The 10722-nt window shown below is 28.5% G+C and overlaps 1 pseudogene; it reads left to right on the top strand.

Moving 5' to 3' along the window:
• The first annotated feature begins 310 nt into the window (after positions 1–310).
• LOC120889395 (small nucleolar RNA U13) lies at positions 311–395 on the top strand (annotated as a pseudogene).
• The last annotated feature ends 10327 nt before the right edge of the window (positions 396–10722 follow it).

The raw sequence follows: 10722 nt of genomic DNA, 5'->3' as shown, positions 1-10722 counted from the left end.
AAAGGCAATTCAGAAAAAAAATGTGTTATGTTATTTATGTATCCAATAAGAGTCAAACATTTTTGAACTGACTTGACTCTTAAAATGTGACACTATATTTTTAATGATTAATAACTGTCAACTTTAAAAATAAATCTCCATAATAAAAGCATTCATTAAATAATGAAGCATATTTTAATGTTCTTTTAAATTGTTGTATTTTTAAAAGAAATAAATTAATACATAACAATTTATAAAATGGTCATTCCATATCACTACAATAATTCCGGGGAAGTTTAGAAAATTATCAATGAAAAAATATCACATGTAAATAATTCCATAAGCATGATGATTAGGTGTTAACGCTATTGTATGAGATGTGCCTCCCTTGACATCAGCACATTACTGTCTTGACCTGAAACAAAAAAAAGAAATCATAAGATTAAATGATTTTGAATACTCAATATTGATCATTTTAATAAAAGCTGGATTTTCTATTTCTTTATTTCTTCTCCCTTGGGAAGTTGTAGGTTTTTTTCCCCCTCCTGAAGAATTGCTTTTTTAAAAAAAAAAAATTTACTCACTTTTGAAAGCAGTGGTTGCTCAAACCTAAACATCAATGATCAATGGATAATTTCAAACTAGAATGCTTTTATAGTTCAAAAAAAATCATGCCCTCCTTTGGATACAAGTTATTCATAAGTTACTAGAGTTTATATGTCAGTTGACTTCACAGTCACATATTTCCTCTAAGGAAACTGAGGTCTAGAGTTTCTAATGACTTTTCAAGAGCAATAAAGCAAGTCAATGTCTTCAGAATGAATCATAGCTAATGTACCGGCTGGAAACCTTTCTTTGCTTCTGAAAATGTCCTATGGCAAGATGCAGGGGCTTCCTGATTCAGTGATATGAGCCAAGGCAAGGAGTGGCTATAATGTCCCTTTTAAGGGCTTACATTAGTTCCAAACAAAGGAGGAAGAAAATTAGAGATAGTTGAAACTATTTTTCAATTTGTCTACCATGACTTGAAGAGTACATACCCATTTTCCAAAAATTTTAGTAATAGCTCTGTTTTCACTCTAAAAATTACACTGGTATCAGTATAAAATTATAGAAATCACTTTATTCATAGCTTACCAAATTTTATCTCCTCTATTATTTGTGACTTTTAAAAGGCTTTACACTGAGAATCATTTTTGTTGTTATAATATCCATATGTACTATTTGACCCTTTCTGTTTTTACTTAATTAAAATTGCTCTGTATACACTTTGATAGTGCAACACTTATTTTTCAAAGCTCCATCACATGTCTAAAATCTCTTTACCTTTAGATAATTTCTTTTTCTTTAAATAGTTCCTACAAGTTCCAACATTTTTTGAAAATGTTCTTTTCTTTGCTTTATAGAGTAACTTTCTATATTCGACAAGACTGCCAAGGTTATCTTCCAAATAGCCAAAATTCAGGAATTTATTTATATTTAAAATCATATATTTAATAAAATGTATATTTAAAATTTATTTTTATTTATATTTAGTTAATAAAAATTATATTTAAAATATATAAACAGAAATTTTATTACAATATCATGATCTTCTAAGTGGCTAAAATTTTTTGTTACCATTTAAACACAGTGTTTGTTGCAATAGTTTTAGGTAGTAAACCATTCTTTTGCTTATTATAGCTAAGTGTATTCCTCATTATAAGCATACATTCTTTATTTATGAAGCTGTGAACATATATTATTCCTGGCCACTTGGCTTTCTGTTAGGAGCTGTATGTGAACACAGAACTTCTCACCATTTGAGATACACACAGTATCCAACAGAAAAACCTAGGACAAATCTTAAACAAATATAGTTTCTGTCTGTTAAAAGTAACTGATATTTCTGAGAAACTCTATGTAAACAACAGTCCAAAAGATAAACTAGTACTTTATAGGTAGCAGAAATCTATGAGAGTTTCCATTTCAGAAGATGATTACTTCACCTGGACAGGAAAAGATGTAAAAATAAGCTCACATGGGATTATTCAGAAAGCTTGAGGGAAGATCACCCAAGCAAGGGGTTGCTGTGACTAACTGGAAAACTAAAAATCATTATATGGAAACAAAACAAAACAAAAACCTTACTTGACCCCAATATGCATCCATCCTTGTTGTCAACTTCAAATTTATTATGAAAGCATTCAAGGAGGAAAAGCTGAAAAGCACAGAGAAATCAAAAGTGAACCATTTCCCACTGGTACTGTTAAGATTTGTAACCAGTCTTGACAATTTAGAAAGTGTCTGTCTCAAAACTTTTAAAGTAAATAATGAGGACTGGGGCTGTAGCTTAGTGTTACAGTACCCTGGGTTCGATTCCTACTACCACAAAAACTTGAAAGGAAAGAAGAGAGGTAGGAAGGATGGAGGAAAATGGGAAAGAAAGAAGAGGAAAATAAATTTAAGATACATGTTTTTCTTTAAAAAAAAAAAGACTTGTAAAGCAGAAGCAGCATTAGGTTTGGAGGTTTGATTAACTCCATCTGAATGAAATTTAATTATAAGTTGTGCCTCAGCTAGAGCTAGAATCAACCTTAGAAAGCATAATACAAAGTCTATTGACCAGAGAGAGTAGAGGTTGAAATCAAGAAATAATCGAAGATGCCAAGAAGAATAGAAGAACAATAATATGCTTCAACACATTTGTCCTTTAAAAAATCAACATTTTAAAAAATTTAAAAACATTTAAACATTTAAAAAAATTAACATTTAAAAAATTCATGACATCCAAAAAAAGAGAAATTAAATTAAACAAGAATCACAGTTGAATTCTATATAGCAGACTAAAATATAAAGGAATTACTGTAAATGACTTAAAAATGTAAAGGAAAATTTGGTTATAGTAGGTGAAGGATATATATTTTGAGAGATAAACCAAACTGAAAAGAATGCAAATAAGAGCATTGAAAAATAATGAAATTTATTTCATTATAAACAGAGTTTCTGTAGACCTTTTAAAATGGGTTGAACAGCAAAAATAGGGAAATAAAATAAATGAAAAATTAAAACAGAAAAGAAAGAGAGAAAAATACATTTAAAACTAAATTAAAAGTTATGGATTATTTCATAAGAAGGAAAAAACAAATCCACCTTAAACAAAAATCATATACATCTAAGAACTTTGGAATCTCTAGAAATATAAGGCTTTTCCTGTAAGATTTGACATGAGGAAAATTCTTGCCCTCTCACTATTCTATTCAAAATCTTAGTTAAGGTCTTATCCAGTGCAATATAAATTAAATAATTCAAAACAAAAGAGATTGGAAAGCAAGGTGTAAAACTGAATTTGTTTGTATGAGCCATGATCATCCATGTGAAAGTCCATAATGGTTCCACAAAAACACGATAAAGAGTGAATATGTTCATTGTGGTTATAGAATACAAGATTAATATATAAGAACCAACTGAATTTTATATTAGCAAAAAAATGTAGAATAATATTTTATATGCATTTATAATAATATAAAACTAAAACACTAAAGATTTAAAGTTTGGCACTTAGATAAAACTTTATGAATATAGACATATTAAATTAACTGATCAGGAGAATTACTAATTCTAGGATATCCACTCTTTCTCACATGGTCTACAGATTAAATATAAACCCAAAAAACAATCTCAGCAGAAAATGTTTCATGCATTGTCATGCTGATTTCAATATTCATTTGAAAATTCAATTACGCTAACATATGAATTTAAATTTGAATTCAAAACTTCAAGTAACAGGAAAATTTTTAAATAAATGTTAAATTCAGAGAGAAAATGCATACAATCATTTTTAAAAGAAATCAATAGAAAAATTATACTACTGATCCAATAATTACATAAAAGTGATTTTAATCAATTACTAAAAAGTTATTTTTAAGAATGTAATATTTTAATGACTAAAAGAATATCAATCAATAGAAAAGAACAGATAGTTGTAAATAGAATCTCACATATATAACCAAACAAGGTTGACAAATTAGCCAGCTAATAAAATATGGAGAAAGTCCTTTTTAATAATAGTGCTAGAACCTCTGTGTATTTAGGTATACTTAATAATAATTATTATTAATATAATTATAATAATTTTTAATTTATTAAAAACAAAATATATTTAAAATGCCTAATCTCCTTAAATATAAAAAGTAAAAATGATTTTCCCCCCCTTAGGAGTTATGCAAATGGAAAAAAAGGCATTTTCTGATCCTTGTAACAGCAACAACAGAAAATCTGCAAATTCACAACTTTCATGAATTTATGGTCATTTGGTAATGAACTAGACTAAAGTGTAAAAACCAGCACTCCAAACAAAGTTTTCTCATTTGGAGCATACTCAAGTAGATAAAAATGAGAATTTAATTTAAAATAGAAAAAAAAATTGAGTAAAATTATTCATGTCAGCAAGAATAGATATATTAAAAATAAAGAAACATTTCACTCTAGCCAGAATGGCAATTGTTAGGAGTATAAGTAACAATAAATATTGGAGAGGTGGGGAAAAAGGTACACTCATACATTGTTGGTGGGACTGCAATTTAGTGCAACGACTCTGGAAAGTGGTATGGAAGTTCCTAAAAAATTAGAAATGACACTACCACATGACCTAGCTATCCCACTTCTCAGTATATATCAAAAGATTTAAAATGAACATACTACAGTAGCTCAGTCACATCATTGTTTATAACAGCACAATTCACAATAGTCAAGCTCTAGAACCTTTCAACAGATGAATAAAGAAAATGTGGTATACACATATACACACACAGACACACAGACACACACAATGGATTGTTATTTACAATGGAGTATTATAGCTTTTGCAGGTAAATGGATATAACTAGAAACTATCATGCTAAGTAAAATAAGCCACTTCCCAAAAATCAAAGCTCAAATATTTTCTCTGATATGTGGAAGTTAATTCAAAGGAGGGGGATTAGAGTAAAAAAAAAAAAAGTAGAAGAAAGATCAGCAGAGTAGACAAAGGGGAATGAAATGAATGGAGGAAAGATAGGATAGAGAAAGATAGTGGAAAGAATCTGACCTAATTTTCCTATATACATATATGAATATACCACAGTGAATCTCACCATCATGTATATCCACAATACACTAAATTTAAAAAAAAATCTCTAAATAAAAAGCAGAAAGAGTAGAAGGAAAGAAACAAGTGGAAGGAAGAGGGAGAGAAAGGGAAAGTACTTGGGACTGAATTAGAACAGGTTAAATTCCATCCTTTTACAATTATATCAAAATTAATTATAATGCTATGAATGTCTAAAAATAAAAATAAAAAATAGTGAAAAAAAGACATGAAGGATAAAATAAATGAATAAATAAAAATACATATACAGAAAAATGCACACACAAAAGAGTAACAAAAGCAAAACTGAAGCAGACTTCTGAATATTATACAAGCCAAAAAACAATGAATTAACAAATAAAGGGTAGAAAGAAAAGAGAAAAAAACGTGCACTCTCAATTTTATTTACAGAAAAACACAGAACATTTTTCTAAGTGAAATAAGCCATACTCAGAAAGTCAAGCATCGAATGTTTTATCTCTTATGCAGAAGATAGACCAAAATAAGGTAAAAAGGGAGAATATGATGGAAAAATCCTGTCAAAATAGAAGGGAGATGAGTGAACTACAGGAAGGGGATAGAAGGAATAGGTAAGGAGGAAGAACTGAAGAGAAAATAAATGGAATGAAATTGTATGAATCGTGTATGTACATATATAAACATACCACCATGAATCTAACCTTTGTGCATATCCATAAAACACTAATTTTAAAAAAACTATAAATAAATAGAAGGAAGACCAGCAGAGTATAGAAAAAGGAACAGCATGAGAGAGGAGAGTTGGAAAAGAAGTATCAGGACTAAAGTGGAGCAAAGTACATTCCACGCATCTCTGATTATATTAAAACAAATCCCAATATTATGTATAACCATAATGCACAATAAAGCACTAAAAATGAAAATTCCTTCAAATAATATAAAAGAAATAAGGTTATATCTGATGAGCACTTGTAGGCAGCAATAGACTATGTGGTAGGCTGAGTTATCTCTCTAATCTCCATACAAATATATTCATATCCTAACCATTGGAGCCTGTGCACACTATTTTACATGGCAAATATTTGCAATAAATGATTAATTTACAGATACAGAGAGGAGATTATTTTAATTATATGAGTCAATTCTGAATGTGATCACAATTATTCTTATGAGAGGAACAGGAGGTTTGAGGAAGAAAGAAATATGATCAAGGAGAAACAATGGTGGTTCCACAGACAAGAAAGCCCATCAGAACTGGAAAGAAACAAGGAATCAATTCAACTCCAGAACATGAAAAGAAAGTGTCTCATCAACTATTGAAGATCAGCATGGTGAGGCTGATGTCAGCCTTCAGCCTTCTAGAGCAGTGAGAACATGAATTACCATTGCTTTAATACACCTTATTTATATTATTTCATTACAGAAAACATGATAAAAATAATACATGCTATAGCAGATATTAAAGGGAATTCTTCAGGTAGAAAGTATATAATGCAATACAGATCTCTGGGTTTACACAGATAATTGAAGTATACTCTAAAAGAGGAATATCTGAAGGCTAGAATGAAGTTTTTTTTTTTTAATGGCTCTAAAAGTTAATTGTAACCTCTAAAGCATATGCTTTATAAAATAATGCATAGATTTTAAACAAATTTTGAATATAAAAATAAAACTACATATTCATAATGAAGTTGAATGAAAAACACAAAAAAGTTAGAATCTTTGGAAAACTGCAAACTGACTGTAATTTAATCAAATCTTATGAATTTAGATGTTCCTTGTAATCAGCATATGCACCAATGAAAGATACATTGTCAGACTGAGAATATAGGGAGTTTTAGTTATACGTTCTAGACATCAAACCTGTTTTTAAACATAATAATTGATATAGGAAAAACTGGAAAAATATCTACCATGGAAACATTGAGATAATGTATAGAAAGAGCAGAAAATTAGACCTTAGGAAATATAACACTGTAATCACTATTACATGATTATAAGTCATAAATTTCTTAGGAAGATAAAATATTACAACCTAAAGGTGGACATAGCTAAAACTAGAATTCATAATATATTTATCAAAACTATATAGAATAATGAAAGGATAAAAAATTAAAATTATAGTTGAAGATATTTGCAGCCTCCCTTGGTAACAGATACAACAATATAAAGAAAACAAACAGTTTTTTAAAATGTGCATCAAAAACTCTCCAAGAATAGCATATTTTGGATTATTTTAAAAGTACCTTAACACATATAAAAATTGAAATTCTGAAAAGAAACATCATAGGCCATGTGCAATTAAACCAACTGTGAATGAAAAAATAATATGTGTACATTTACCAAATATATTGAGAAACCTAGTTCTAAAGAAAACATATGTTCAAAAGAAAAATGACCATGGAAATAAGAAAAAAGTTTTGAAAATGATAAAAATAAAAGTACAGCATAGTACAATATATAGGATGTAGCTAGAACAATGTTTAGTGATGAATTATGTCAGATGCTTCTATTAGAAGGTAAGAAATTTCTTTAAATGATTCTGTATTCAGAAACAGGATCTAGAAAAAAAAGAAATTTATATTATTCATAAGAATAGAAACTTATGAAATTAAAATTTTTAAAATAGGGAAAATATATAAAGCCAAATTCAATTTTTAATAAATAAAAAAGTTAATCTTGAGTAAACTAACCAAAAATATAACAAAAGGTTATAAGAAAATATTAGAGGACTGAAGTTGCGGCTCAGTGGTAGAGGGCTTGCCTAGCATGTGCAAAGCACTGGGTTTGACATTCAGCACCACATAAAAATAAATAAATAAGGGGTTGGGGTTATGGCTCAGTGGTAGAACACTTGCCTAGCATACTCAAAGCCCTAGGTTTGATCCTCAGCACCACATAAAAATCAATAAAATAAAGGTATTGTGTCCAATCACAATTAAAACATAATAAAGAAAGAAAGAAAGAAAGGTATTGTGTCTAACTACAACTAAAAAATTTAAAAAAGAAAATATTGTAAATAAAACAGCAGTCATTAATTCAAATTCTATTGACAATAGTATAAAAAATAAAGGAATACCAAGAGTAACTCTATATCAATAAAACAACTTAAATGTAATGGTTAAATGCAGTAAAACAGCCAATATACCCTCAGAAATATGAAGAAAACTTGAATGTTGCTACCTTGTAAAGAAATTAACTTTCTAGTTAAAAACCATTTAAGAAAGAAAACTCCATATCTGATGTCTTCATTGATGAACTCTAACAAAGTTCAAAGAATTTATAATACCAATTCTACAAAAAAGTACACAAATATTAAAGAGCAGGAAAGCATAATCTTAAAAAACACAAGGAGACATTATAGAAATGTAAACCACAGACCTATATAGCTCATGACTATAGAGGCAAAAATTCTCAATAAAATGTTAGCAAATAGATCCCACAATTCATGGGAAAGAAAAGACAACTTTGCCTTTTTGGGTGAATACCAGCTCAGTTCAAGAGTCAAAATTCAATTCATGTAGATCATCATCCAACAGACTAAACCATATAAAATAATTGATAGGAAAACTCTAAAAATGAAGTAAATTTATGGTACTAACTCTTAGTAACATAAGATTTGAATGAAGCTTCACCAAACTAATAAAAAGCATCTATAAAATATAGGTAAATTGTTAAAGACTAAATGGTTTCTTTTAAAGTCATCTCTTCTATTCAACCTTATACTGGCTAGTGCAATGTTACAAAAATATATAAAAATGATAGTGTTTTTAAAGATACAAAAATATCTACAGGTTAAGATGAAATGGTCATCCACATAATGTCTTAAAGAAACATAAACAGAATAAGATTAATCAATGCTTTACAACATATGAAAATGTAAATTCAATCTAAAATATAAAAATATTACAAAACATACATGAGGTTTTTATGTTAGAAAAGAACAGTAAGAAATTATTTATAGGATAATGCACATAAATACATATATGTGATATATAATGTTTAATTTGAGGAAGCACCAAAATTATCAGTTACTTTGATGTTAAAAATACTGAAATTTTCATTTGCTTAAAATTTTAATGGATAAATATTAAGATAGAAATATGGGATTCTATGCAATATTGAAGCTTACTTATTATAAAATATTTTAAAATCTAAAATGTCTAAAATAATTCTGGAAATAAATATAATTTTGGAGAAAATGTTAGAGAAATTACTTTGCCTTCTTTCCAAATGCACAATGAAGCAGTGATGATCAATACAGTTGGATTAAAGAAATGGGAGAATAAAAGTTTTAGTAATGGACCTACAACTAGTGAATTTATTTTCAGCAAGACTTAAAAGGAATTTAATGTGAAACGGTTTTTTAAATAAACAATTCATAACACATGAAAGTAGGAAAAGAGAGTAAAAGGAAAGAAGAAAAAAGGAGAGAGGGAAAGAAAGAGATAAAAAATAAATTGAAAAATAAATAATCAGGAATAGGAGATTGAGGTGAGAGTCTAAAGGAAGAAAGGAAGGAAGGAGGAAGGGAGGTTGGTAATATTAACATGGATTTTTAAATGATATCTTTAAAAATAATGAGTAAATATATGTAAAAAGACAACATTTTTATGAGAAATAGCAATGATAAGACTTTGTGACCTGAGTAAGGCATAGACTCTTCTGATACAACGTTCAAAAATATTTCCTATTAAAGAAAATAATATTAATCTGTGCATGACTTAAACATGATCTTCTTTAAAAAACACATCACTTCAAGAGTAAAAAGACAAATTAAAGAGTGAGATAATATATTTGATCATCACATATCAGTTAAAAGATTTTTATACAATATGTGAAACCTTCAAACTCAATAAATATGAATCAATCCCAAAATATTTGCAAAAGTTTAAGCAAACACTTCACAAAATATGACATACATTCACTACATGAATTTAAGAAAGTGCAAATTGGAATCACAGTAAGATACCACTATATATTTTCAAAATGACCAAAAAATATATATATATATGTATATATACATACATATATATATATATATATATATATATATATATATGTACACATACCAGGGTCTGACTAAACATTTTTGCCACAATACCCAGGTATGCCACACCAATGTAATTATCTAAATTAAATGAAAAATCTGTTCTCAGGGAAACACTTGTACTAAAAGTTTACAACCGCTTTATTCCCTTATTACTAAAATCTGTCCAAAATCCAAATGCTCTTCAATGGGATAATAGGTGCATTTGTGGTGAACTAATATGATGCAATAATACTCAACAAGAAAACAAATGTGTTACTGATGTTCACCAAAACATGGAGAAAACCTAAGTAAAATAAACCAAATTCAGAGGATATGTGCTAGTGATTCAGTTTATATATTGTATTGGGAGAAAGGTAAATCATTATATGTATTATCCTGAGAAAGATAAATAAACAGGGACAGAAAGCATCAGTTGTTGCCCAGACTTGTAGTGTGAGGGGGAGCAAATCTCAAGGGAGCACATGATAGTTGTAAGGAATGTTTCAGCTATTAGATATCATGATTATAATGATAGTTGCATCAATTAGTGCTTTGTTCAAATTAAAAGAACTGTATAAATAATTGCCAATGCAATTTTATATAAATTACATTTCAATAAAAAGTG

This window comes from Ictidomys tridecemlineatus, chromosome 8 (genome assembly GCF_052094955.1).
Source record: "Ictidomys tridecemlineatus isolate mIctTri1 chromosome 8, mIctTri1.hap1, whole genome shotgun sequence".
NCBI classification, from domain to species: Eukaryota; Metazoa; Chordata; class Mammalia; order Rodentia; family Sciuridae; genus Ictidomys; species Ictidomys tridecemlineatus.
Note: the sequence above shows the minus strand (reverse complement) of the source record. Positions and strands in the feature narration are given on the sequence as shown.